The sequence below is a fragment of the Penaeus japonicus genome, unplaced genomic scaffold (assembly GCF_977035675.1).
Source record: "Penaeus japonicus unplaced genomic scaffold, GWHDUDI00000001_assembly GWHDUDI00000004, whole genome shotgun sequence".
Lineage (NCBI taxonomy): Eukaryota > Metazoa > Arthropoda > Malacostraca > Decapoda > Penaeidae > Penaeus > Penaeus japonicus.
In genome coordinates, this window is record NW_028234406.1 from 6,177,279 (window position 1) to 6,204,778 (window position 27,500).

At 47.6% G+C, this 27,500-nt stretch overlaps 1 protein-coding gene across 11 annotated transcripts in view; it reads right to left on the reverse strand.

Annotated features, from left to right (window-relative positions):
* Positions 1–27,500, reverse strand: part of Mical (Molecule interacting with CasL) — a 188,814-nt gene that overhangs the window by 106,016 nt on the left and 55,298 nt on the right. For 2 of the 11 annotated variants that reach the window (XR_015190970.1, XR_015190963.1), the window contains exon 1: positions 7,200–7,673. The exons of 8 other annotated variants lie outside the window; for them this stretch is intronic. The gene's annotated coding sequence lies outside the window, so the exon portion shown is untranslated. Of the gene's footprint in view, positions 1–7,199; positions 7,674–27,500 lie in introns of those variants that run through there. One more of the 11 variants, XR_015190964.1, reaches the window with a different exon arrangement.

Genomic DNA, 27,500 nt, shown 5'->3' on the forward strand with positions numbered 1-27,500 from the left:
AGGGACAGAACCCCCATCAGGATGTGCCTACCGGCCGTCCAGGAGACCCGCCCTCCTAATTACTTCAGCCTCCCTCCCAGCCCATTCCCCCCACCGCCATAACCCCCACCCTACCCTCACTCTCATCCCACCCCTACCATCATCTTCCCGATCTCCCCTGACACCTACTCCTCTACCCCCCCCCTCCCCAACGCTCAGCCGCCCACACTAATGTAGGCTCTCCGCCACCGAGCTCATATCCGAGCCAAAGTTATCGCCTTCAATATCACATGGGAATTTCCCCTCGCTAATAGCGACACGACTTCCATGGTCTCGATTTGCTTGTTCTGACCTTTGAAAGTAAAATCAATTAATGAATCAATCAATCAATAAAGCAAAAATAAATAAACAAAATAATATTGATAAATAAACGTTCCTTCCACGCTTGCTAGCTTCTGCATTTCTTTTATGTTCTTTACCATTCCTTGTCTTCTTATCCATCGCGTCCTCTTTTTGGCATTCCTTTCATTCTATGTCTGGGGAATCTCATCATTCAATCCCAACCTTCTTCTTTTCTTCCTTCTCGTCTTCTTCGTCCTCCTCTTCTTCTTCTTCTCCACCTCCGCCTCCCTCTCCCTTCATCACACCCGTCTCCTTCCCTACCGCAGCGAGCCACGTGCGGACGTGATTCCACCGCTCAACAAATTCCCTCTTATGTCATTCCCTTCCTTCCCGTAGCCTACCCTTGACCCCATAACCCCTTCAAAGCCCCTCGGCGCCCTTCCCTCCCCTTCCGACCCCCCCCCCCACTCCGCCCCTCACCCTACCGACTCCCATAGAAACGCATACAAACCGTCCCTCTCGAAGTCATGTCTCTTAAAACGCCCTCCCACACTCGGCGACACTTCCTGATGACTCCTGAAGGGCCCACCCTTGCTTCCCCGACGTCCCGAGACGCTCGTAAGCCTTCTTCGAACCAATCCTTCCCCCCTTCCCCCTACCCCTCCTCCTCCTCTTCTCCACTCCCAACACCCTTTCAGTCATCACCCCTTCCTCCCTCCCCCCAGCCCCCTCCTCCTAAGTCTTCACCCCCATCCCTCCCACTCCCCCTCCCAGCTAAAGAGAAGACCTTGGCATCGTTAGTTCAAGGTTTCGTCGAGGTTTTACAGGGTGTCTCCTTGGTATCCTTGGCTCTTCTTAATTAGAGCCTCAAATCTGTTCCCAATCTTAGTTCGTATTTTTTTTTTCTGGAAAGGCTGAAATCACGGCATAAATACATTGCGGATTGTTTGTTCTTTGCTCTCCTGAGGTCTGCCGTAAAGCACCACGCAAGCTGGCGGGATATGCTGACAGAGAAAAAGAAAAAAAAAAAGTCTTAAGCCATTTCAACCCCTTAGTAAGCGGCGCCCTTCTTTCTGACTTTCCACTGTTTCCATGTTTAAATATTTTAGGTAAAAATAATAAAAAAGGAGGAGTAGGAGGAGGAGGCGGAGAAGATGGAGAAAAGAAGACAAAGAACAAAAGAAGAAGAAGGAAAGAGGAAACAAGGATCCATAAGATCCATTAAACGATGACGACTCCTCAATCGCCATCCCTGTTTCCGGAGCGCCGCTTTGTACGCGAAGACAAAAGGCAATTCACACCTATTAAGATGGATTACGTGTGCCGCTTCCGCAAATCGGGACGGAAATAAGATAAGATTTGTCAGAATTAAGAAAGAAGCCATGGCTAGAACCCCCCCCCCTCCCTTTAAGTATCGACATACCACCTCGACCGTCAATCCCTGAGGAGGAGGAAGAAGAAGGAGGAAGAGAAAGGGAGAGGGTGAAGAAAACAGAGAAAAGAAGAATGGAGGAAGAGAAAACAATAAAACACAAAATAAAACAAAAAAGTACTTGACTCTTTACCACAACCCAAAACCACACCTTCACTGTACCCCAAAACCCCCTTCCCACTCAACCCCCTCCTAACAGGGAGAGAAGGGGGTGTTGGGGCAGAAGATCGAAAGAAGGGAGGGAAGGGGAGAGGGGGTTGGGGCGAGGAGAAGGAGGGGAAGAGAAGGGTGGTCAGAGAGGTAAAACATGATGATGAAGTTCTCACAGCCACAGAAGCCGTGTGCACTGTTTGAAAGCTCGTGTTTCCTACCCTCCCGTGTCCAGTTTCACCCTATTACCCAGTTTAAAGTTTCTCGCCCGACAGGATGTACAGGGAGGTGGGGGGAGGGGGGGGCGGAATGGGTGTGAAGAGGGGGGGGAGGAGGCGTGGGGAAGGGAGGGTGTGAAGAGAGGGAAGGAGGCGTTGAGGGGGGAGAATGTGAAAAGTATAATACGGAAGGAAAGCGGTAAGGGAAAGAGAGAAGAGGAGGGGAAAAGGAGCCAAGAGGAGGGAAGAGAGGGGAGGAAAAAGAATCTAAGAGAGGAAGACAAAGGGAGTGTAAAGGTGAGGTAAGGGTTAAGAAAAAGGGCACGGGGGAGGGGGAAAAGGGATATATCGACATCGTGACTTAGTACGAGACATAGCGACACTCAGCCACACCGACGCGTTTCGAATATCACATCACGTAAACACGTAAACGATACCTCGACGGTCAAATGCTCACCGGAGCCGACCGCAAATGGACACACTTGCAATCTCTCACACGCTCTTACATACATTTAAACAAACACACTTTCTCTCTTTATTTCTATATCTCATTCTCTCTCTCTCTCTCTCTCTCTCTCTTTCTCTTTCTCTCTCTCTCTCTCTCTCTCTCTCTCTCTCTCTCTCTCTCTCTCTCTCTCTCTCTCTCTCTCTCTCTCTCTCTCTCTCTCGCTCTCCCCTTCTTTCTCTGACACACACACACATACACATACACACATACACATACACATACACACACACACACACACGGGCATCCACAAAAAACACCGAACCAGCCGCCCCTCGTTAACCATGAAGGATTAGCGAGACGACGAGCTCATGGCAAGAGGTATGTCGGCGATAATCGGTGCCGCCAAGACACGCTCGTTAAAGGGTCGTATAACGCACGCACACACGCACGCACGTTGGGTTTGGCCTTCCACGTGACACCTTTTTGTTTTATGACAGGTCAAAAAATATATAGTAAATAGACAGTTAGACAGATAGATCAAATAATAATAAAACAGATAAACAACTAAATATATGAATAAATAATATGCATGAAGAAAAAAAACTCTATAATCATCCCCATTGATAGACTGATAGATAGATACATAAATAGATAGAGGGAGGGCAAGAAGGACAGACGGACGGAAGGAGAGAAGGAAGGAGAGAAGAGAGGGGGAGATCAGGATAGAGGGAAGGAGAAAGGTAGAGAGGGAGGGAGCGCAAGATGGAGGGAATGAGATAAAAGGAGAGAGAGGAAATAGGATGGACTGATGGAAAGAGAAGGAAGGCGAAGGAAAAGCAATACTGGGAGGGAAAGAAAGGAAGAAAATAGGTAGAGATAAGAGGAAAGCAAACACTTTAGAGCAAGAAAAGACAGAAGGAAGGAGGGGAGGAAAAAGAGATGGAGGGAATGAAGGAAGGAAAACAGGGAAGAAGAGTAAGGAGGAGAGAAAGGGGTAGGATAGGTGTGGGGGGGGACGGTAGGTCGGAAGCGTAAGATCGCGGCGCGTGCATTACATCACATCCTGTTTTGGGTGGCGGTGACACTTCAAGGTCACTACCTTCGTCAGCGTCTTCTTGCAGGTGAATACGCATGAACCGAGAATCTTGAGGAGGTAATAAATCCTCCTCACGCATATATATAAATACAAATATAGATGATAAGGGTAGGGAGGAAGAGTGGGAGAGAGGATGTGAGAAATCTCGCTCACTTTCATACTCTTTCTTCTCTACCTAATATGATGTCTTTCTTTCTTCCATAATTATTCAATTTAACGGCTCGCAGCTGCAAAAGGTATTTCCGAAATAGTCAAGTTCCTATTCATCATCAACGTCATTACAATTATCATCATCATATATATGATTACAATTACTATTTTACTGTAACGACATGAGCATTAGTAGATGTAACAGTAATAGTAGTTTCAGTGTCACTAACTGAACTATTGGTAATCCATAGTGCTATAATTGCAATATTTGCAATAGTAAGGTTAGTGACATGCAATAGTTGTAACATTGGTAATAGTAATGGTGGCGATGGTGATGAAGTCGGTGACTACGAAACCATACTAATGATGATAACAACAAAGACAACAATCGTTATCACCTTCACCAAACGAACGTTACCAAGGCTACCAAAAGCATCCTTCCCCGCATCCCAATCGAGATCCCAGGACGGGATATCCCACACCGACGTGTAACACCTGCGGCGTGTCGATGAGAGACGAGGCCGACAGCAGTATCTGGCAACATCCCCCCCCCCCTCCCTCCCCAAAGAACAACGGCGCGCGGGGTAAAGATCTCTATCGTCTTCGGACGATATTCCACCCTTGCCGGAGACGACAAAAGGAGTTCCGCCGAGTTCTTGCTCACGGAAACCTCCTCACCTCAAGTCTTGCATGATATTAGCGATGTTGATATTAATCACATCCCCCTAACACAAAATACAAAAATCTCAACAAACAATCCACTAAAACAGGAGTACCAGGCGAGGACATGGCCACAACCCGCGAGTCTCCTAGACCGCAACGACAGGCCGCTATGTTGACCGGTGGCGGACCCCAGGATAGGCCTTGACAAACCCAACGAAGTGTCAGTGTTGTTCCAAGGCCACTGTTTATGACAGCAAGTCCGTTCTCCACATGTGCGCACCATCAACGTCCGTGAAATATATATATATTTTTAAATTGTTAGTCACTAAATAAACCTCCGCTTGATACAAAATCCGTCAATCGGTTGTCAAAACAAGACCTTCATCCTGACATGCAATAAAGTCATATACGGTTTCAACAAACTCGACGTCGAAGACAAATGATAGCGAAGGTGACAACACTATATCGCCAACCCGCCGCAAGACTAATAGTAACAATTGTTGTGTTGTGTGTTGAGAGCTGGGGGGGAGGGGGGGGGACCTGCCACCTGCGTGAATTAAATCAGCTTTCCAATACTGTTGTGCATGGTAGTTCTTTCAAGGAGTCGCTACAGGTAGGCATATCCTCTAGCCGGTCCTGGATCCATATCATTATGGAGGTTTAACACAAACTCATGTGGCAGGATAATCCAAAAGAACGAACTCCAAAAGAAGGTGGAGGATGTTATGAGAAGGAACAGTTCCTAAGGAGCAAATGGGAACGAAAATAAACTACACATCACAAAGGAAAAAGAGAGAGAAAGAGAGAGAGAGAGAGAGAGAGAGAGAGAGAGAGAGAGAGAGAGAGAGAGAGAGAGAGAGAGAGAGAGAGAGAGAGAGAGAGAGAGAGAGAGAGCGAAAGAGAAGCATAGCCAGTTATTCGCAAGGAAACTTCATGCCGGAAGTAGCTCTAAAGTATCCCGCGGTAGGATCAAATAGGCAGGCGTTAGCACTAGACCGGAGATACCCCCCCCCCCCTTCTCCTCCTCCTCCTTTTTTTCTCCACCTCCTCCTCCTGTTCCTCTTCTTCCTCCTGTACTCCTTCTCCCTCCTGTTCCTCCTCCTCCATCTCCTGGTTCACCTACACCGCCCGGGATAATTTATTAAAGCGGACGGTACCATGCAAGAGTTCATGCAAGGGTCAGGGTGGTGCGGAGGTCATAGGGGAGAGCGCAGGTGAGAGAAAAAGAATAGGGTGTTACGGGCGATGGCATAGCATAATATACTACCTAAAGACTTGCATTTTCAGAATGAAAAAATAAGAACAAAAAATCCTTTGTATTTACCTGTCTCGCACGTGAGACGAAATAATAAACAAGGTAAAATGTGTTCCTTTTGGGTAGGGTAGACACAAACACAGACACATGCGCGCGCGCGCGCGTGCACACATACACAAAGACCTTAATAGAAATCATCCAAAGAGAGTCCGCCAGCACAGGTAAGAAAGCAGGTAAGCAGGTGATCAGGCAGTCAGACAGGCATGAGTAAGGGCAGGTGAGGTGAGGTAAGGTGAGGTGGAGGAGGAGGGGGCGGGGTAAGGAACACATCCGGCGCTAGGGTCAAGGAGGGTCACGGCCACCTCGCCACCACTTCCTCCACCCTTCACCCTCACAAGAGTCCTTTGATTACTTTACAACTCGTCGCCTCACAATCCTCGGTAACTCACGACGTGCGTGATACGCTATAATAACCTGTTGCCTTCCGATGGCCATTCCTAATGCAGCAACAGAAGGATGCATCTAAGCGTGCACAATGCAAACTCGGGCAAACAAATCTCGCGTCCGGACAAATAACGCGATGAAAGTTTCCTGCACCCTGCCTTTCATCACACTCACAATAACAACAAGCACTTTACCCCTCCCCCCTTACCCTCTTTTCCAATCTCCTTGTCTTCCCTTGGTCTCCCTCCCACCCCCAACATGCACCTGAACAAGCATTTACGACGCATAATTCGAGCACGACGGATATGCACGTACGCACGCACGCACACCAAAGACAATCACTGAGAACTTTGCCCGTCGGAACTTCTCAAGGCCATACACGACAAGTTCGGAACTTATATTTCGGGAGTTCGGTTAGGAATTGTGGAGGTGTCTGTCTTCTTCTCTTTCCTGCCTTCCTTCCTTCCTTGGGAAATGTCTTGCGCGGACGTTGCACGGTAGCACCAAGACAATACTAATTGGCTTCTCCTTCCCTCCCCCTCACACACGACTCGTCTTCGGTGAAAAAAAAGAAAAAAAAAGAAAAAAGAGAGGGGGAAAAACGACCCCTCTGCCCCGCTGAGTTCCGCGTTCGTTCGTCACCTTCGACAAAACAATGCGAGTCTATGGGTATTTATCTTCCGTTCCCACTACGCTCAAAGAACCTTCTTTCTTACAACTCCGCCCTGAGAAAATATCGAATCCACCGAAAATAGTTCTTTCTCTTAACGTGACACAACACCGATAACAATAACTTCAAGTTCGGCAGAGTGGCGACAATTCTCACAGAAACTCACATTGCACAATTCAGTAATGCATTTTCTGCAGCACAGCACACGAATATCCTTCCTCAAAAATCACACACCACTCGAATCCACCTCGCAAAGCCAGTGTTCAAATTGTCACATTCATGCAAACGAACAAAAACAAAAACAAAACATGCAAGCAAGCGGGGAGCGCCCCTGGTAATTAGTTAACCGTACCATATTAAGAAGATAATGACGTGCTTGAAAGCGCTGATTGTCAGATTCCCTGCGACTGTTGAGATGCGGCTGCTGCTACTCCTCCGCAACACTGCTTCATCACTGCCGCAACAAACCCACACTTTGACCACGTATTCGTAGCAACACACGCAATGCACGCAATCTCGTTAATAAGGCAATTCTGATCAATATGCACAACTATGATATTAAAGCCGTCACTTCCATCACTTCATCATAAGCATCTAATGCACTGAATTTCCTTTTTTTCTTTCTGCTTTCGTGATATATACAGATTATTGTAACTCTTTTCCTTCTTCCAATGAAAGCGCCAAGCCTTGCAAAAACAGGAGAGAGAGAGAGATCAGTGGATCGAAATTTTAAAAGCCGGCACAAGACGTGGTTAGTATCCAGCAGCGGTTCAAGCCGAGAGAGGAATCGCGTCCAACCTTCACACGAGCACGAGCGCACAACACTGGCGTGGCTTTGACCGCCAGGCAGCCACTGGGGGAGGTACGACTTGGCTGCCGGGATGCGACGGAGCTGCTTGTTGTCATCTCCGCCGGCCTCGCTGCCAGGCGTATGACGCTCCGCAGGCCCTCCTCGAGGAGACACAAAAGCATACCTGATGGCGTATTTTTAGGACCAGATGACATCCTTTTCCGAGGACGTCTGATCACCGTCCGCCGTGCTTGCGGGGAAAGCCCCCAAGCAAGAGCGGGAGGAAGCACATGACAATCTGACAACGAGAGGGAGAGCAGGTGTGTTGCCGGGAACCTGAGCCCCGACCCCAACACCTGAGCTGGCCGGCCCCCACGTGAGGATCCACAGCTGGAATTATGCATCCGAGGAGACACACTCGCACTCGTCCCGCGATGCAGTCTCGCCAGCACTCCTTCCTGCTTCAAGGAGGAAGTCTCGAGGAGGAAGTTTCGGATGCACAAGCCTCTCCATCCCGACATGGCCCTTGAACACGCCTCTTCTCCTCCCATTGATTATTTCTATTAAAAGAAATGAACCACAGGCGGGAGAGGGAGGGCGAACAAGACGTGAAGGACTCCCCGCCTCCTAATTAAACCCGCCGCTCATCCCACTTTCCTTTGATTCCCGTCTCCATAAAGTTTGCGCGACCCAATGGAAACGGTCTCATGTCGGTGGCCCAAGAAACGCCTGTGTGTCGGGTCAGCGCGATCCCTCCCCTGGCACTGCGGTCATGGGCACGGTCTCTCATCGGACCAGCCGCCAGTGCCAAGCGGTGCCATGGGGGAGGCACTGCCATGCACACATGCCACATCCTCCCTTCGTGCAACCGTAACGGGACGGGGCGGCCGGATCACGCCCACCGCCACAATGGGTGGGCGGAAGCATTCTCCACGCCCGCACATTGGCCTAAACACAACACCATGTTACGGAAATGCCGCCAAAAGCCGTGAGAAACGACAAATAGCTCGGCCAAACCCAGCAATCACGTCCGCACACATCAACACACTCATAATCTCTCTCTCTCTCTCTCTCTTACACACACACAAAAAAGAAAAAAAAAGGAAAAAAAAGTATCCCCCCCTTCGTTCTTCAATCAAATCCCACATGATACGACGTTGAGTCTCTCCCCCACCCAACCCCCACCCCACACTTCACACATTCATACTTCCATACGCCTAACCTTAACCTCCGTGCATCTTCACGCACTTGACCTTCTAACACACTTTTCTTCCCCCCCTCCCCCAACACCCAATTTCTAACGCACTCGTACACTCGCCGTAAGGATTCTCTTTTTCATAAATAAATCCTATTTAACAAGCGGTCCTTCAAACACTTTACGTTTATGGGTTACGGCCTGTTGGTCTTACACCATCTTTTTCTTCCTGCTTTTTTCCTTGATTCCTTTACAAACCTCCCTTCTCGTTAAGTTGGATGGATGGATGGAATGACCGATTGATATAAATATATATGAGAGAGTGAGCGAGAGAGAGAGAGAGAGAGAGAGAGAGAGAGAGAGAGAGAGAGAGAGAGAGAGAGAGAGAGAGAGAGAGAGAGAGAGAGAGAGAGAGAGAGAGAGAGAGAGAGAGAGAGGGAGGGAAAGAGGGAGAAAGAGGGAGAAAGAGAGAGAAAGAGAGAAAGAGAGAGAGAGAGAGAGAGAGAGAGAGAGAGATAAGGGGGAAGAGACGAAAGAAAAAATAAGGAGAGAAAGAAAGATATAGAAATAAATAAATAAAGAGAAAGCGAGCGAGCGAATATCAACCTAACATGCCCTCGGACAAACAAGCAAGCAAGCAAGCACGTCTGCAACCGGCTTCAAACGGAGCTCACGGAGAACCCAAAATGCAACACGAACCGCAAGAAGCCGCGCGGCATACAAATGCAATCTGCAACTCGGGTCTCGACAGCATCACAAGAACACGCAGGGAATTCAATTCCGTCTCTCCCAAACGCGCTACTAATTCTAATTCTAATTCGCGCGTGGCCCTTCCTTCCTTTTCCCTCCGGAAAAAAAACGGCCCTCCCCAAGTATCCTATATCCAGTATCCTTCGTTCCTTCGTCGTCATACCTCACGCACACAGGAAAACGCGTCTGCTAAGGCGAGGTCACAAGAACAAGACAAAATGAAAACAATTGGTGCTAAAACCGCCTTGTCAAAACAAAACATGTACGAGACACGATCGGGAAACAGAGACCCAGCATACAAACATACATAAAACAGACAGACAGACACGTATATTATTTGGACATTCGCACACGCACTCTCACTGACTGGCACGCAATACATACACAGATACACTTACACCCACATCTACCTTCCCCACACACTTATCCACTCCCCCCATTCCCCCACACGCCCGCACGCCCACAGCCAAACCTCTATCGCGCCACAGCTTTTCTTTCCTGACCGCTGCCGGTGTGGGCTGCACTTTCCTTCCCGGCTTCGGCTCAACATGACCTGCAAGCTGCATAAGCCCCGCTTGCCTGTTATCGGCTGTCACGAAATGCAACCAGCCAAACACGCTCACCTCATCATCACGCGCATGCATCGCGGTGGTGATGGTGGAATTTGTGATATTGATGACTGTGATGACGATGAAACTGATTATCCCAATAACTGAAATATTAAAAACATTAAAAATGATAAAGATATGAATATCAGCCAAATAATCAAAACAGAACAAGACTAGATATCCTGAATACAGATATCTAGATAATCACTAAAATATAGAGACACACACCATACACATACATACATACACATACACTCACTCTCTCTCTCCTTTTCTTCTCTCTCTTCATTTCTCTTCTCTCTCTCCACTCTCTTCACTTCTCTTCTCTCTCTTCACTCTCTCCTCTCTCTCTTTACTCCACTTCTCTTCAATCTCTCCTCTCTCTTCATTTCTCTCCATGCATACACGGCTTTCATCAATGCCTTTCACCTACACCCACGCATACCTGGCCCTTCACATCTCTCCTATGGACTTCCGCATTCTGGCGATCACTTCTTGGTCATTCCTAGTTTCTTTACTTCTTTGCTTCCAAGCAGTTTCTCCAAGCCATCACTTCAGAATTAGCGATGCATTGTCCATATCGCATGAATGGTGGTGGGAATAGCAATGAAATCATTTTTAAAAATCGTTAAAGCAACTATAACGATCATAGTGAAAAAAACAAAACGTTTTTATTACAATAATCAAAAGCAACTACAGTAATAATGATGATGATAGTAATAAAGAATAACAACAACAACAAATATAATAATAATAATAACTATATCTTACTTTCCCTCTTCTAGTCAACCCACCACCCACCCACCCACCCACCTCACAACCCCCCCGCGACCACGTGCGCATCGCTCACTCACACTCTGTCACTCGCAGACAGACGCAAAAGACCGATAAATCTTTGTGGTTCCTTTTTAGCGGCATGCAGACGCAAGCAAGCAAGCAGGATTTACGTGTCAGCTGATCCGATCTTTGCGGTGATCGTGACGTCATGGCGTGTTGTCGAACCTTACAAAATAAGCCAACCCAAAACGCCGGTGTCCTTGAAGTCAATTGTGGAAGTCAAAATCCGCTTACACAATCTGTTAATCGACCCTGGCATATCTTAATGCTGAAGAAATCAAGGATTACGATAATATGTCACATCAAAAAAACTTGGAACAAGAGATGCTGATTATAATAATAATAATAATAAATTATCTTTGAATATCTACAATCTTCAATCATTCAACTTTAGAAAATTATCAAACGAATTCTTGAGAGTATGACCTAACTCACATCCTCAATATATCATAAATAAATAAGGAAAACCAATAAACAAATATGTGAATATTAATCTACAGCAAACATCTTATCACGGCAAAGATATTTCCATACAAACCAACAAACAATTCGACAAACAAGCAAAGTGCGACGCGCATAGTGCATGGGCGGGATGGAAGGCAACATCCGCCCATACCACCCGCCCACACAGGCCGAGGGCGTGGGCAAGCAAGCATCAAATATCGTACAATAGGGCAAAAAGAAGAAAACAAAACTGCAAGAAGAACAGAAACTCAGTAAGAAAAAAAAACACAATCAAACTCTAGGACAGCGCAAGCACAATCCTCGCCTTCCCTTCTCTCTGCTTTACACCAACCTACCTCCTGCTTCCTGCTTGTTCGTCGCCAAAATTGCCCGCTTCCCCACCCAGCGTTGTCCCCGTCGACCAGCCCGACGCTCAAAACGGATAAATAAATCTAACGCGAATCCGGTGCGTGTACGGAACTCTGTCGGTATTGTCGCTATCAGAGAAAGGGGGAGGGGGAGGATCTGGGGAGGGGAAGGATCTGGGGAGGGGGGAGGATCTGGGGAGGAGGGAGGATCAGGGGAGAGGCGAAGGGAGAGGTAGATGGGGAGGGGTGGGAGAGAGCGGGTGGGGACAGAAGAGGTGTAAGGTTCTACGTAAAACACTTCCTCGTACAATACGCCTACTGTTACTCCTACTCCTACTACTACTTCTACCGATAGTGATAACAGTAATGAAATAATGATTATCATAATGATAATAATAATAATAATAATAATAATAATAAAAATAAGTCATCGTCATCATCTTCTACCATCGACCTAAACCCATGCTTTAAGTAAGCCTACGACAATAAAAAACAAACGCTTTAACCGCGGAAGCTGCAAAGTAAGATGCATGTCGTAGAGGCTCCCGTGCCACCGTTCCGCTGAAGCCTTTGCGTAGAACAGGCACGACACGAATAAACATCTACACGTGGGCGGGTTCTCCCAGTACAAAAATAATGGGAGTAAAACCACGGGTAAAAAAAATGTAAGGATTAATGAAAATCGCGTTCCTGGCGACCATTAAGACGCCTGAAATGAAGAACCCTTATGGGATTTCGCCTTTATATGGACTCGTTCGCTCTACGAGTAATTCCCGGCTGGACATGGAGCGTCAAGGTAGCAGCGCACAAGTCCATAAGGAGCTAATATATGGGCGTCGTCGTAGACTAACAGGTGGGTAGATGAGGGGAGGGGAAGGGGGAGGTGAACGGGGGTGGGTGGGTGGGTGGGGGTGAAGAGGGCGAAGTGGATGGGGTGGGGGTGGGTGGGGGGGGAAACGCCCCTGAAAACTGGTCTGGCGTGGAACAGCTACTCGATATTTGTTATTCCGGTAGTGTGTGTGTCTGTCTGTCTGTCGCCTCGACCACATTTGGGTGTCCCCGAGACGCGAGGAATGAGGAACCAGGAACCCGGTTCTACGTCGCGTAACTGTGGGAGAACCGCTGCGCCGCGTCAGTCGTTCCACCGAGTCATGTCGCCCAAGCTGACCTGACCTTCGTGTCAATCTTCCTTGTCATCGCTGCTCGAGAAGCAGGTGTACAAGCAGACTTATACTTCCGCAACACCGACTACCAAAAAACTCGAAACATCACTTCGCACAACCAAACCTGATACAAAACCCAAAATATTGTTATAAACCGAGTCCACAAACATTTCGTTCTTACTTCCCACCCCTAAAACAAACCAAGACATGCCACCTCTCTCTCTCTCTCTCTCTCTCTCTCTCTCTCTCTCTCTCTCTCTCTCTCTCTCTCTCTCTCTCTCTCTCTCTCTATATATATATATATATATATATATATATATATATATATATATATATATATATATATATTTCTATCTATTTCCCCCTCTCTCTCTCTCCCTCCCTTCCTCTTCCTCTTCCTCCCTCCTTCCGTCCCTCTCCCTCCTTTCCTCCTTCCCTCCCTTCGTCCCTCCCAGCTCCAAACCCTCCCCCCCAATCCCCGAATGGCATCAACCTAACAAAACTCGCGCGTCGACAGAAGAAAAGCTTAAGAAAAAGCCTACCAAATCCCCTTCTTCCGCCGCCGAGAGCCAGCTGGGATCAGGAGACGAAGCGGTACTCGCATCCACTTCCCTTTCCCTCTCGTTTGCAAGATATTCCCGACATGTACCCTCGGCGACAACCTGTGGAATCGGTACAGTGTGGCACGATGCGGCGCGCGTTGTGGCGTATACACATACACCGGCGCCGCTAACTGTTCCGTACCGTCATAAAAGTGTGAAAAAAACATTTTCAGCGGAAGAGTTACTTGAGAGGTGTGCTTATCTATAAATTCAGCAGAGCTCTTTGATATCAGCACTACAAGATGGCACAAGACGAGAGGATCTGTAACCGCGAAGCTTTTAAAAAAATATATAAACTTTTTCGTCGACCAATATTTTTTTCATACTCCGCAAGTCAAGGGGCGCGTAGGATGACTTCCTGATGAAAATTTGGTCTAAGACATTCCGCGACTGACCTGACTTCTGAGGAGTAAAACCGCGATAGTAGAATGGGAGGGGAAGGAATGGGAAGGGAGGGGAAGGGGAGAGGGGGGTAAAGGACGAAAACGCCCAACACGCAAAGAAAACCAAATTGATGCTGGGTCAACGCATGCCCTATTTCCCAACTAACCTTTGGCTGACTTCCCTCCTCGAATCTCTCTGACCCCTCCCCTTTTATCCCCAGCCCCAACAACGCACGTGTAAACAAACAACCAACCGTTCATACACAAATAACAATATCAAACATTGTCCCCGAGATCTCAAGACCCCCCCTTCCAAAAATCCCCCTCCCCTCCCTCACTACCCCACTCCGAGTAGGTTGAGTCACCCCCCGCGATCGCTTCTTGACGATGAGCAACGGCTATATCTGTCACGTGACCTACCAGGCCCACTCTTAAGTCCTCGCGAGCCGCCCGCGCGCCCATGCTCTTCACCTTCGGGTACGTCACGTCCCGCTATTGCGGTGAGTAAAATTCTACGTGTTTTTTTCTTCCGTATCTTTCTTCCCGTTGCTAATTTCTTCTATTCACGTCATCCCATTCTATCTCCTTGTTTACCTTCATCCTCTCTCTCTCTCTCTCTCTCTCTCTCTCTCTCTCTCTCTCTCTCTCTCTCTCTCTCTCTCTCTCTCTCTCTCTCTCTCTCTCTCTCTCTACATCATGCACATTTTTGCATTCCACAGAGAGCAACAAAATAACGCGACTCCTAACTCGCAAGTTGAATTTGCAAGAGACGCTCACCCTCGCCGGCTCCCATGCCTGCTAGTCGACGGGAAATGCCCCTCGCTAGCAATGCACCAGCCTCCAGATATCGCGTGACGTCCTGAGGTGTCCTCTTGTCCTCCTTTCATGAGCCTTCACTTCACGAGCTGATCCCTTAGAATGGAACTAAAAAAAAAGACTGATCCCAGAAAAAAATAAACCGTTCCCTAACACCCATTCTACTCGCACCTCTCCTTCTTGATCTTTCTCTTACCTTACTTTCCTTTTTCTTATCACCTATTTCATCCTCCCCTCCCGTCTTCTCTCGTGGAGGCAGCAGGTTCCGTTCCGCACCCAGCCTGCCTCCTATTTCCCAACCATGTCCTCGTCTTAACCCACAGCACTGCCCCCTCCACATGCCGCTCAATTCCTAGGCCCCAGACATTCTTTCATTAGATAATCTCAGCCCAAATCTCTCTTGACCTTGTGTAAGTTCTCGGCTGTGAAGCTATCTACTTACTTAACGCAAAAGAGAAAGAGAGAGAGAGAGAAGTAAGTGGGAGAGAGGGAGAGGGAGAGGGAGAGGGAGGGAGGGAGAGAGGGAGGGAGAGAGGGAGGGAGGAAGAGAGGGAGAGAGAGAGAGAGAGAGAGAGAGAGAGAGAGAGAGAGAGAGAGAGAGAGAGAGAGAGAGAGAGAGAGAGAGAGAGAGAGAGAGAGAGATTTCTTCTTTTTCATTTTCATTACAAAGAGGGTCAGGAAAGACAGAAGACCATCTCTCTCCCCATCCCCCTTCTCTCTCTCTCTCTCTCTCTCTCTCTCTCTCTCTCTCTCTCTCTCTCTCTCTCTCTCTCTCTCTCTCTCTCTCTCTCTCTCTCTCTCTCTCATACATACAAAAAACACCCATAAACAAAACGCTCACAGCACGCCCCCTTAACCCACGCCCTCCATTGTTCTCGCTCGCTCGCTCGCCGACATCCCTTCGCCTTGAGAGATTCATGCCCGGGTATAAGCATCGCGACCGGAGGGCAAGGGGAAGGGGGGGAGGGGGGGCGGCATTTACGTCGTCCGGCGGGGATTTGCGCAATGCCCTTTTTATGAAACGGAAGAAGGGGGGGGGGCATTAGCGTGAGCTGTGAGGCGTGTGTTGCAGTAGTTGCAACAACCAATTAACACTGCATGGCATTAAATTCTCACATTTCATCATCTTCAACACGGATGGTTTTCGTGCAATGAAAACGAGCGTGGACATCTGTGTAAATGTATGTGCGTGCATGTGCGTTCATACACTATCATCCACATGCATGCTTGTGTAAGAAGGGGGGGAGGGGAGAGGGAGAGGAGGGGGAGAGGGGAGGAAGATAGAGAAATAGGGGGAGAAGGGAGAAAGAGAGAGAGGGGGGGAGAGGGGAGGAAGAGAGAGAGGGGGGAGAGGAGAGAAAGAGAGAGAGGGGGGGGGAAAGAGGGGAGAGAGAAAGAGAAAGAAAAAGAGAAAGAGAAAGAGAGAGAAAGGACCAAGCCATTTGCTTGTCCAGCCGCCCCAACGAAAGTACACGTTGAACAAGGGCGGCATAGAGTGGGCGTGAAGTCAAGAGCTTGGAGGAGAAGCACCCCCACGGCAGTCTCCCCGTTCAACCCGTCTGACCACAGTCCTCCTCTTCTTCTCTTCATCTCGCTTCAACAACACATAGCAGCACACGTACTACACATACAGCACACGCTAGCGCAATCCTTTACACACACAAAAAAAAGAAGAAGAAAAAAAAAACATGCTTAACAGTCATACGACCCCGCGAACAGACCGACGAACGGGTCAAAGGCACACGCCGTGATCAAAAGATTCCGCCAACGAGAGAAGACAAAGCACGTCGCTAGTCGGCACATGCACCGACCGGAGCTTTAGTCATCATGCACACACCTGTCATGAGATCCTCACCCCCCCCCCTAACCATCCCCCCAACAACACACAACACCAACAAATAAACCTGCAAAGATATCAACACGCAAGCACACAATGAAAAAAGAAAAAATAAAGAAACAAACAAACAAACTCTCCCGGGGCCTTGTGACGAGCGAGTGGGCGTGGCGAGTGGGCTATGAGAGAGCACATCTGTCCTGGCGAGTTTAGAACAAAAGTGGCCCCGGCACCGAATTACACACGTCCCTCCCGGCGCCACCGTCACGCCCCCACAGGAGACACCACCCGCTGTTACAGGGCCAATTACCGAACGCCACTATCTCGGCAGCCCACCACTAACACCAACACGCACATCGCAGACTGCAACGGACCCTCGAAGAACCCCAGTCGCAAAGGCTCTATCATCAGCACCGTCCTATCCAAGGATCGCTACCTCCCCATTCGCTCCCCCCGCCACCCTTCCCCCCCCCATCCCCCTACCCTTTCACCAATTCCCCCTGCCACAGCCATCAGGAGTTGCCTGCGAGGGCCACAACAACCATCCTTCTTTCGCCAGTTCTCAGTACTGGTCGCTCTCCCACATATTACCATTTCTGGTTTACTGCAATCACCAGGTCGCCAGAGTTCAAGTCCGCCGTCGCCAGCCCTTGTTGCTCATACAGCCACGCGTCGGGGAGGGGATTCAGTAGGTATCACTGTATCTGCTTTCCGTTTAAAGTCTTTCATGGGAATAAGAACTGATAAAAATACCAGGCACCCACATGCAATCCTCTTTAATTACATTTATAAAGAGCAAGATCTCACATCTCATCAGAAAGTCACACACACACACACACACACACACACACACACACACACACACACACACACACACACACACACACACACACACACACACATACACACACACACACAGAGCAAGTTATATCTTCCATTTTTTTTTCTCCTTCGAAAAAGCACGTACGTCCAGCCTCCCCCTCCCCCCCTCTGCCCCTTCCACCTTCCTTTCGACCCTTGGGACCGTAAGTACCGACCCCAAAAAGTGCCTCAAATTACCCCAAGGTCCCAGAGGACGCTCCTCTCCCACCTATTAACACACCCACACACCGTTCCATTAGAACTAAGAAACCATAGAACACTACACCCGTGCATGCACCATACCGCTCGATCATTTCATTGGGAAAAAAAACACGGTCAAAAATATTCGCCACGTGTACCAGGATCAAAATTTCAATAAAGATACAAAATAATAATGATAATAATAATGATATTTATTATTATTAATAATAAAAATAATAATAATAATAATAAAGATAATAATAATAATAATAACATTAAAGTTTACTCTCCCCATTGCTTTAAAAAAAATAAAGAAAAACGTGCGATTAACAAATACATAAAAAAGAGAAAAAAAATGCCGGTTTCATGCCCGAGTAGCATGCATGCATGGCCATGGCGCGTCCCCACAGCTGGTTCCCCCGGTGATCGCCGAGCCAGCTGTCCAACACCCACGTTGCTGTAAATGTATAAATCAACCCCCGCCGGCTGTGTCATGGCCGAGCGGACTACTTCGCTATACAGCCTCCGACAAGCGGCCGTTTTCCTGCAACGTCTCATCACGTTGCATCGAATTCCATAATGCTTCCTTTTTGGAGGGGGGTCTATGATAAACCAAGATAAATAAACATGATTTAGAAAGAAATATATGATTAAATAAAAAAAAATGATCAATGCAAAATGCTCTAGTAAATAAAACTAGAAAAGATGAAAACAGCATGATCTGTCTGCCTGCAATCTACTGTTACTATCATTACATCCGTCCACATCCATCCACCAATCTAAGTCTTTCATCCATAAGAACCCATTCCAAAACAACCCTGCAACGCACCTCAAATAAATCGGTTCTTAACACCACTCATTCAACATTCCTCATTCATACATTTACTCACTCCGTCTGGAAACATTACATATATAAAAAAATTAAAAAAAACATTCACTCAAACTACAAAATACCCGTCGACAGCCGAGATACATAAATCCTTAGGTCAATCAACCGAAAGACTTGGGTAATCCATCCCCAGCGTCGTGATTTGACATGACTCCAATCACAAAATCCCAATCGGTGTGTGACGTGACGTGACGTGATGTGACATGACTTGATGGCTGTCGCATGCGTCATATGCTTGCGTAGAGAGAGTCTCCATATAGAGTGGCAGTTGCAAGGAGAGACTCGGTGTCCAATCTGAGAATGTTGCACTATTGTTGCAAAGGTGGTCCCGGCAAATGAAGTGGTCTTACAGAGGGAACCTAAATGTTGTGCATAAGAACCCGACCGATACAAGAGAGAGAGAAAGGATGGAGAAGGAGAATGGGAAGAGGGGAGAAGAGAGGAGAAGAGAAGAGAAGAGAAGAGAAGAGAAGAGAAGAGATGAGAAGAGAAGAGAGATGAGTAGGTGAAGGGATAGAGGGGGTGGGAAGAGGTGATGGAGGGGTTAGAAGAAGGAGAGAAAAGAGGGGAGATGGGAGTTAGGAGATGGGGAGAGAGTAGACGCGATAGGAAGCGCACAGAGGAGAGGGAGAGATGGGAACGAATGTTATCGTGGACACCTTCACTTACGAGGTCACGAGAGCACCACCAGAGAGTGGGTCACGAACGACTCCTAAGCCTCCCTCCACACGCCCCCCCCCACCTTCCCTCCCATCATCCCCCGCCTCCGTCACGGGATGCTGGACCGACGACACGTTAGGCGTACGGACGTCGGAAGGTCGCACCTACTTGCTCCTTGCTCCTGAACGGGCGGCGATAATCGTGGGCGTAGAGACCTAGCTAATGCCGAGGTGAAAACAACCTTCTGGAAACCATCCGTGAACCATACGGAGATCTTACGAGATAACGACGTTGGAATAAGAACCGCATCCTTACCCTAACCATCCAACCAAGATTCATAATTAAAGAAGATGATGAAGAAGGCGGAGGAGGAGGAGGAGAAAGAAAGGAGGAAGAGAAGAAGAAGAAGAAGAAGAAGAAGAAGAAGAAGAAGAAGTATCAGAAGGAGAACGAGAAGTATCAAAAAGAGAAAGAGATGGAGAAGAAGACAAAATAAAACGAAAAATAAAACGAAAAAGAAGAAAAAGAAGAAGAAGCTGAGTCAACCCTCCCAACAAAAATATAGTCCTCTCGCATCCTAACCGGGATTCCCAAAGACTCGATACAAGGAGCGGCTTGTGACGATCAATACTTTTCATGAGGAATTAACGTCAACAAGCGAGCGACAACATGGATCTGACCAATGCCATCTCGTCCATTATCGTCGCGGGCATTATAATGCGATGACGCGGTATCAGTCACCTTAATATGAGCCCCACCTTAAAAAAAAACATATCAATTTTTTTTTTCTTAATGAGCACTATAATTTTTTTCTTCTTGCGTGTTTGTCATCAAAGATTTAATGGTTTGAAAATGACATAACCGGTTCATTCACATTTTCGTTCATTCTTTCATCTTCTCTATCCCTATTTCTCTTTTTTATTTCCTCTTTAGTATTTCCTTTCTCTCTTCTCTTCTTCCTCCTATATCTTCTTTTTCTCCTCTTCTTCCTCCTACTCATTTACTCAATTCTAATTCTAATACCTCTCCCTTTATCCATCTCTCCATTTTTTTCATTCTCCCTCTCTGTTTCTATTTTAATCTCTCTCTCTCTCTCTCTCTCTCTCTCTCTCTCTCTCTCTCTCTCTCTCTCTCTCTCTCTCTCTCTCTCTCTCTCTCTCTCTCTCTCTTCTTTTTCTCCTCTCTCTCTCTCTCTCTCTCCTCTCCTCTCTTCCTCTCTCCTCCTCTTCTCCCTCTCTCTCATCTCTCTCATCTCTCTCACCTCTCTCACCTCTCTCTCCTCTCTCTCCTCTCTCTCATCTCTCTCTCTCTCTCTCTCTCTCTCTCTCTCTCTCTCTCTCCTCTCTCTCTCTCTCTCCTCTCTCTCCCTCCCTCCCTCTCTCTCTCCTTCCCTCCCTCCCTCTCTCTCTCCTTCCCTCCCTCCCTCTCTCTCTCCTTCCCTCCCTCCCTCTCTCTCTCCTTCCCTCCCTCCCTCTCTCTCCTTCCCTCCCTCCCTCCCTCTCTCTCTCTTTTCCTCCCCCTCTCTCTCTCTCTCCCTCCACACAGGCAATCGAGCGTCCGCGCCCGCACTAAAACGGATACAAACGAAGCCAACCAACAGCCTCATAGTGTCAGCACTGCCGGCACACAAGTCAGCGGATCATCTCTACATGTAGCACAGCACCAGCGATTCTAGTTTGCTTACTGTTATTATTGTGACTATACACTGATCTCTCCCTATTTGCAATTTGGGATGAAAAGCTGCACTGGCATTGCGTGGATGTAAATAAAATATCATGCATTTGTATACAAATTAAACACATTATACATACATACATACAAATCATACATGTACATATATACGAATCACATACATTAAACATGCATACAAATACACGTGCATGTTTACCTTACCTGCCTCTCCCGTCCCAAATACGCACCACAGACTGAACACCACCTGATAACCAAAGTGAACTTTCAGCCAAGCCCTCTGGAACTTGGCTACTCGTCACTTGGGAGCTTTTTCAGGTTCCGAGTGGCTTATGTAGGACCCCCTGCCTTCCTTTCTCTCTTTCTTTCTCTCTCTCTCTCTCTCTCTCTCTCTCTCTCTCTCTCTCTCTCTCTCTCTCTCTCTCTCTCTCTCTCTCTCTCTCTCTCTCTCTCTCTCTCTCTCTCTCTCTTTCTTTCTCTCTGTGTGTGTGTGTGTGTGTGTGTGTGTGTGTGTGTGTGTGTGTGTGTGTGTGTGTGTGTGTGTGTGTGTGTGTGTGTGTGTGTGTGTGTGTATGTGATATCTACCTACATAAGGAAATAATAATAAAAAAAAAAACGTAACAAATCACCGGGCATCGAAAGAGTAATAAATACTCAGTGTTGCTGACACCCTCGGCTGCAGGAGGGAGAGAAGGAGGAAGAGAAGGAGGGAGAGAAGGAGGGAGTCAGGGAGGGAGGCTGGCGCGCGTCCAACTGCATCACCGTCAGGAGGGATGTGGAGAGCCTTCGAGTCTTTCTGCGGTCCTGGTCACCCTCAAACACGCGTCCTTCTACGCCTTCGACCCAAGTTGCGTTCTTGAGAATAAAGAAAAAGGGGGGAGGGAGGGAGAGAAAGAGTGGGTGTAAGAAGGGGCGAAGGGGAGGAGAGAGAGAAAGAGAATGAGAATACGAATGAGAAAGAAAGAGAGAGTGAGAGGGGGAGAAGGGGAGGGAGGGGAGAGTAGGTGATAAACCGCGTAATAACCCAAACTGAACAATGACAAAAAAAGGTAAATTCTCGATAAGATTTTGCTACATTTCCTTAATCTTTCCCTTAAGAAGAGAACAGAAAACCAATGAAAAGCTTTCAATTCAAGGGCTCATAATTTTCAGCTTTAACGGTGACAGCTGAAAGCTAATCCCACAACCCCGTCAACCAAGTCTTTGCGAAGTGACGAGACGAAAGTTGAACGAAAAAGATTACAAGGGGGAAGAGCGTGCATACCGTAGACGAACACTCCCATAGGCCTACGAATGATTCCCTCACTTCAAAGGTCTTAACACGCGCGTATGACTTACTCTCCTCCTCGAACCCGCGCCTCACTATCCTCCATTTGGTGTGAGGATAATGTCGCGCCTTGTTAATCTTACTCAGTGTCATCCTCCCGGGCGAGCGAGTGCAGGGCAAGATGGGGGGGGGGGGGGGGCAGGGGGAAAGAAGAGGGGGGGGGGGTGCAGTGAGACAGAAGGGGTGGGGGATGGAAGCGGGAAGGGGGAGAAAGAAAGGAACGCGATAAATAGAGAAAAAAGAGGGGAGAGGGAAGGAAGGGCAAGAGCGGAGAGGGAATGAAGGTAGGAGAGAAGGTAGGAAGGAAGGAGAGGAGGGAAGGAAGGGGAAAGAGGAGGGAGGGAGTGATAGGGAAATAGGAGGGAAGGAAGAAAGGCAGGAGGAAGCCGGGAGGGGGACGGAAGGAGGAGGCAAAACAACGGGAAGGAAGGAAGGAAAGAGGAGTAAGAGAGAAAGGGAAAGGAAAGAAAAATGAGGAAAAAATGAGGAGAGGAACGGAGGCGGAAATGAGGAAAAGAACGGAGGAAGAGGAGGAAGAGGAGGAAAGCAGATAGGACGGAGGAGGAGATAGTGGTGGGTGTGAAGGAGGCGCAGAAGTGGAAGGAAGCAGGAGTGCGAGAACACAACAAAGACACTTCGAGTCAAGGGCGAGGAACGCGAGCATTAATTCGACGCACGCGAGACGGCCAAGACACACGGCACGGACAAACGAGCGACACACCAACCCAGCGCAAGAACAAAAGGACGGCCTAATTGAGTCCGGAGTCTAGGAATCGAAGATGGATGCGCTTTCGAGTCTCGGGAGTCGGTAGGCCTATGCTTTGTTAATTATCCCATGCATCATCGCTCCTCGCGTCCGGAGCTCCTTCGAGGCTCACCACAACCTTCATGGTCACGCGAGCGAACGAACGGGCAAGCGAGCGGCGACGCGCGAACGGGGGCGAGGTTGGGAAGGAGGGGTGGGGGGGAGGAAAGGGGGCGGGGAGGGGAGGGGGTAGTCGGCGGGTCTGGGTGGCAATGCTTAATATGCTAATACGAAGAGGAATTTGGAGCCCACGCGTTTCGCTCCCGGGGGGAATTTCGAGCCCACGCGTGAATGCAGTCAAGACGGACGGACGGACGCCCCTCCACTCCCCCTCCCCCTATCCTGGCCCACTTGATCGCACCTGTTTCGCTCACGTAGACCTCATGCATAATCCGGTTTTCTTTGCTCAGTAGACACATCGGTAACCTCAAAGACTTCAAGCCACAACTATTCCCTTTGCATACCAAACAACAAACCCCGTGTAAACAGCATTCGCTTCTACATATAAAAACATTTTCTTCTCTACATCACTCTAGACAAGGCTACAGTTGCCTAAATACACACATGCATAATATTCCTTCCCCAAATCAACCTCAAGCCATGCAGAAGCAATCCAAATTTACACACCTGCACACAAGCCACCAGCTGACACACACCTGCTTCCTCTACACTTAGTGGCAGCAAGCATGACCAAGCACAAGGTCCAAAGGGCATGGAACGAGGGCGGCGCTTGAGCAGGCGTCGGCAGGGTTATGCAAGCAAGCACTGAGAATCAGTTTCAAGTAAAGAAAAAAAAAAGAAAAAAAGAAAGAAAGAAAGAAAAAAATAATTGCCGTTGCCATGCTACATCCGAAGGCATTCCATAAGGATTTCCTCATTTTGCTACATGGATTTCAAGCTGCAAGCAATTATAGAAAAAATAGAAAGATAGAAAGAAAGAAAATAATCTTTCCCATTAGCGTCATTCTAAGGATTTCTCTTTTGCAACAGAGTCATAAGTTTAGCTTTCAACATTCCCCTCCCCCCTCCCCCCTCCCCCTCCTCTTCCTCTATCCTTCCCACCCCTCCATCCCTCTCAATTACGAGTTCACGCACACACAGGGAGAGAAGAGGTGAAGGAGAGAGAAACGCCTCCTCTCCACCCCTCACCCCTCCCTCCCACCCCCTAGCACCTCCCCCACCACAACCCTCCTCACGGGCCGCCATCTGGACCATCTGTGCCACGGGCTAATGAACCCCCCTCACGCTCAAAGACCCAAGGAGGCTGCCTGGACCCTGTGAAGGAGTGCCAATAACATATCACACAGGTGCCCGCGCTGAGTGCAAGATCATAGGATCTTTACCGGTGACGGGAATGACATGGGAAAGGTAAAAGTAAAAGCAAAAGTAAAAAACAAACAAAAATCATATTGACGATATCTATAATACCAATAATAATAATAGTAAATGCACCTTTAACATTAATAATAATAATAATAATAATAATAATAATAATAATAAAAACAATAAAAAGAATGATGATAATGCTGCTGATGATGATAATAACAATAACAATAAAAAATAAAACAAATATAAAAGAAATACAGGTAAACTAATCCCGTTTCAGAGCAGACTAATTAAAAATAAAAAAAGCCAACAATACACGCACGGCCACACGTAAATCTAACAATCTCGGAACAGCAACAATAACCACGCAAACGAACTTTAAACCAGAAGTGAATGACAGCCCCGGGCATCCACAGAAACAAAGAAACACAAATAAAGAAGAATGAGGTGAAGCAATTGAGGACAGCGCGGTATGAGAGACTCACATCCATGACCCACAAACAAACAAAATTGTAAACCAATAAAAAAACAACTTTAATAGACTCATAAAAAGGTTTAACAGACGAACAAACACACAAAAAAGTTTAATTACCCCACATCTTTGACGCACAAATGAAACAAAAATAATATATATTAACACAGACAGACATGTATGTTCTTTATCATTCATAAAACAAAAGAAAATTGCGATCATGTAGTTTTATGATACGTTATCGCACATTTATCACATCATTTCAAATCTTCATAATAAATATAAGTAGTTAATTACAAATAATAATCGGAGATTACTGATAAACGGCTGACAAGAGCAAACCCACCAGTAAATAAATCCAACATAAAATAAACGTAGAAGTAAACAAATACAGCATTAAATAAACGCAGCTGTAAATAAATGCAGCATTATATAAACGCAGTACTAAATAAATGTAGCATTAAATAAACGCAGTAGTAATTAATGTAGCATTAAATAAACACAGCACTAAATAAATACAGCATTAAATAAACGCAGCAGTAAAAAACCGCAGCATGAAATAAAGGCATCATTAAATATATCCGTAGGTTTTAATTTCAACCAAAAGAGGGAATCTTCCGAAGAGAGAACGTGACCATTGTACAAGGCTCTTTCCTGCACGCGAAGTTTCAGGCAGAAGAAAAACGACTGAGATCTTGTTTATTTTTTCACTTATAATCTAGTGAAAAGAAAATATATATTTACACATAATTAACCTAAATATCCGCGCTGAGATGAGAGAGAGAGAGAGAGAGAGAGAGAGAGAGAGAGAGAGAGAGAGAGAGAGAGAGAGAGAGAGAGAGAGAGAGAGAGAGAGAGAGAGAGAGAGAGAGAGAGAGAGAGAGGGAGAGAGAAGGGAGAGAGAGAGAGAGAGAGAGAGAGAGAGAGAGAGAGAGAGAGAGAGAGAGAGAGAGAGAGAGAGAGAGAGAGAGAGAGCGAGAGAGAGAGAGAGAGAGAGAGAGAGAGAGAGAGAGAGAGAGAGAGAGAGTGAGTGTGTGTGTGTGTGTGTGTGTGTGTGTGTGTGTGTGTGTGTGTGTGTGTGTGTGTGTGTGTGTGTGTGTGTGTGTGTGTGTGTGTGCGTGTGTGTATGTGTGTATGAGAGCACGCGCGCGGTAGTTATGCGTGCTTCCTTCCCTCTTCCCTCTTCCCCCTACCCTTTCCCCTCCCTCCCTAGCGTGAGTCCAGTCATCTTGCACGGCGGGCTAGAGATACAGGTCACGGGAGCATCACGATTTTGGCCCCTGACACTCGTACCATTCGCACCCATACCGTATTAAGGCCAAGGACATGTTTGAAACATGCTCGACCGAGGATTGTATAGGGAGAAGGAGGTTGGAGAGGAGAGATGGAGAGGGAAAAGGAGTGGGAAAGGGAGAGGGAGAGGGAGAGGGAGAGGGAGAGGGAGAGGGAGAGAGAGAGAGAGAGGGGGGGGGGGCAGGGAGGAAACAGACGGGAGACAGAGTGAGAGTGAGGGTAAGGGGTGGGGGGTGGGGGAGGTTGGTGACAGGGTACAAGATCCATGTCTACTGATCTAGGCAGAGGTGACGCTAGGTGAGTATACACGGCCCTGGTTCGAAGGAGAGGTGTCAGATCCGTGTACGAAAAAGAAAAAAAAGAGAAGAAAAAAGAAAAGGAAAGACGAAAAAATAACTGTGAAGATTCATGACGCCTGAATCCACATCTAATGAAAAAAATGTAAAAAAATCACAAAAACACAGCTGTTCTCAATGTTAGGATCATTCGAAGAACATGCGACAGGATTCTTGAAAAAAAAAATGCATACAGCGCAAATCTTTCATCGCGGGGTGTAGATGAGTAGGAGGGGGAGAAGGGGGAGAAGGGGAAGGGAAGGGGAAGGGAAGGGGGAGGGAAGGGGAAGGGGAAGGGGAAGGGGAAGGGGGAAGGGGGAAGGGGGAACGGGAGCGGGAGAGGATGAGGATGAGGAAAGGGAGGGGAGACAGAGAATGAGGAAGGGCAGGGATGATGATGATGATGATGATGATGATGATGATAATGATGAGGAGAAGGAAAAGGAGGAAGAAGAGAAATAGGAGAAAAAGGAGGAGGAGGAGGAGGAGGAAAAGGGATGATAATAAGTGGAGAAGGATGGCGTGGCGAGAATAGGAGGAGGATGGCAAGGGGAGAAGAGGGGGAGAAGGATTGGGAGAGAAGATTTAGAGGAGGAGGATGGCGAGAGAAAGTGAAGGAGGAAGATAGCGAAGGGAGAAGATGAGGTGGAGAGGGGAAGCGAGGGGATGGTAAGCAAGGGAGGAAAAGTGGAAGGATAGAATATAAAAGAGGAAGAAAGAGCAGTGAGGGGATGGAAGAAAAAGAGGATAGACAAGAAGAGAGCGAAAGAAAGATGAGAACGGATATAACGGAACTATAAAAAAAAGACAAGAACGAGCAAACGAGACACCTGATCATGGAGTACCCATCGAACGAAACGAGCGAACGACGAACAAGAGAAGAGAAGAAGAATCAGCCTGACGTTTGTGCGGGGAGGAGGAGGAGGAGGAGGAGGGGGCAATAGCACCACCACGGCTACCGGCGAGGGCAATGGCGTAAACAAGAGGGCGTGATGGGCGTGGCTG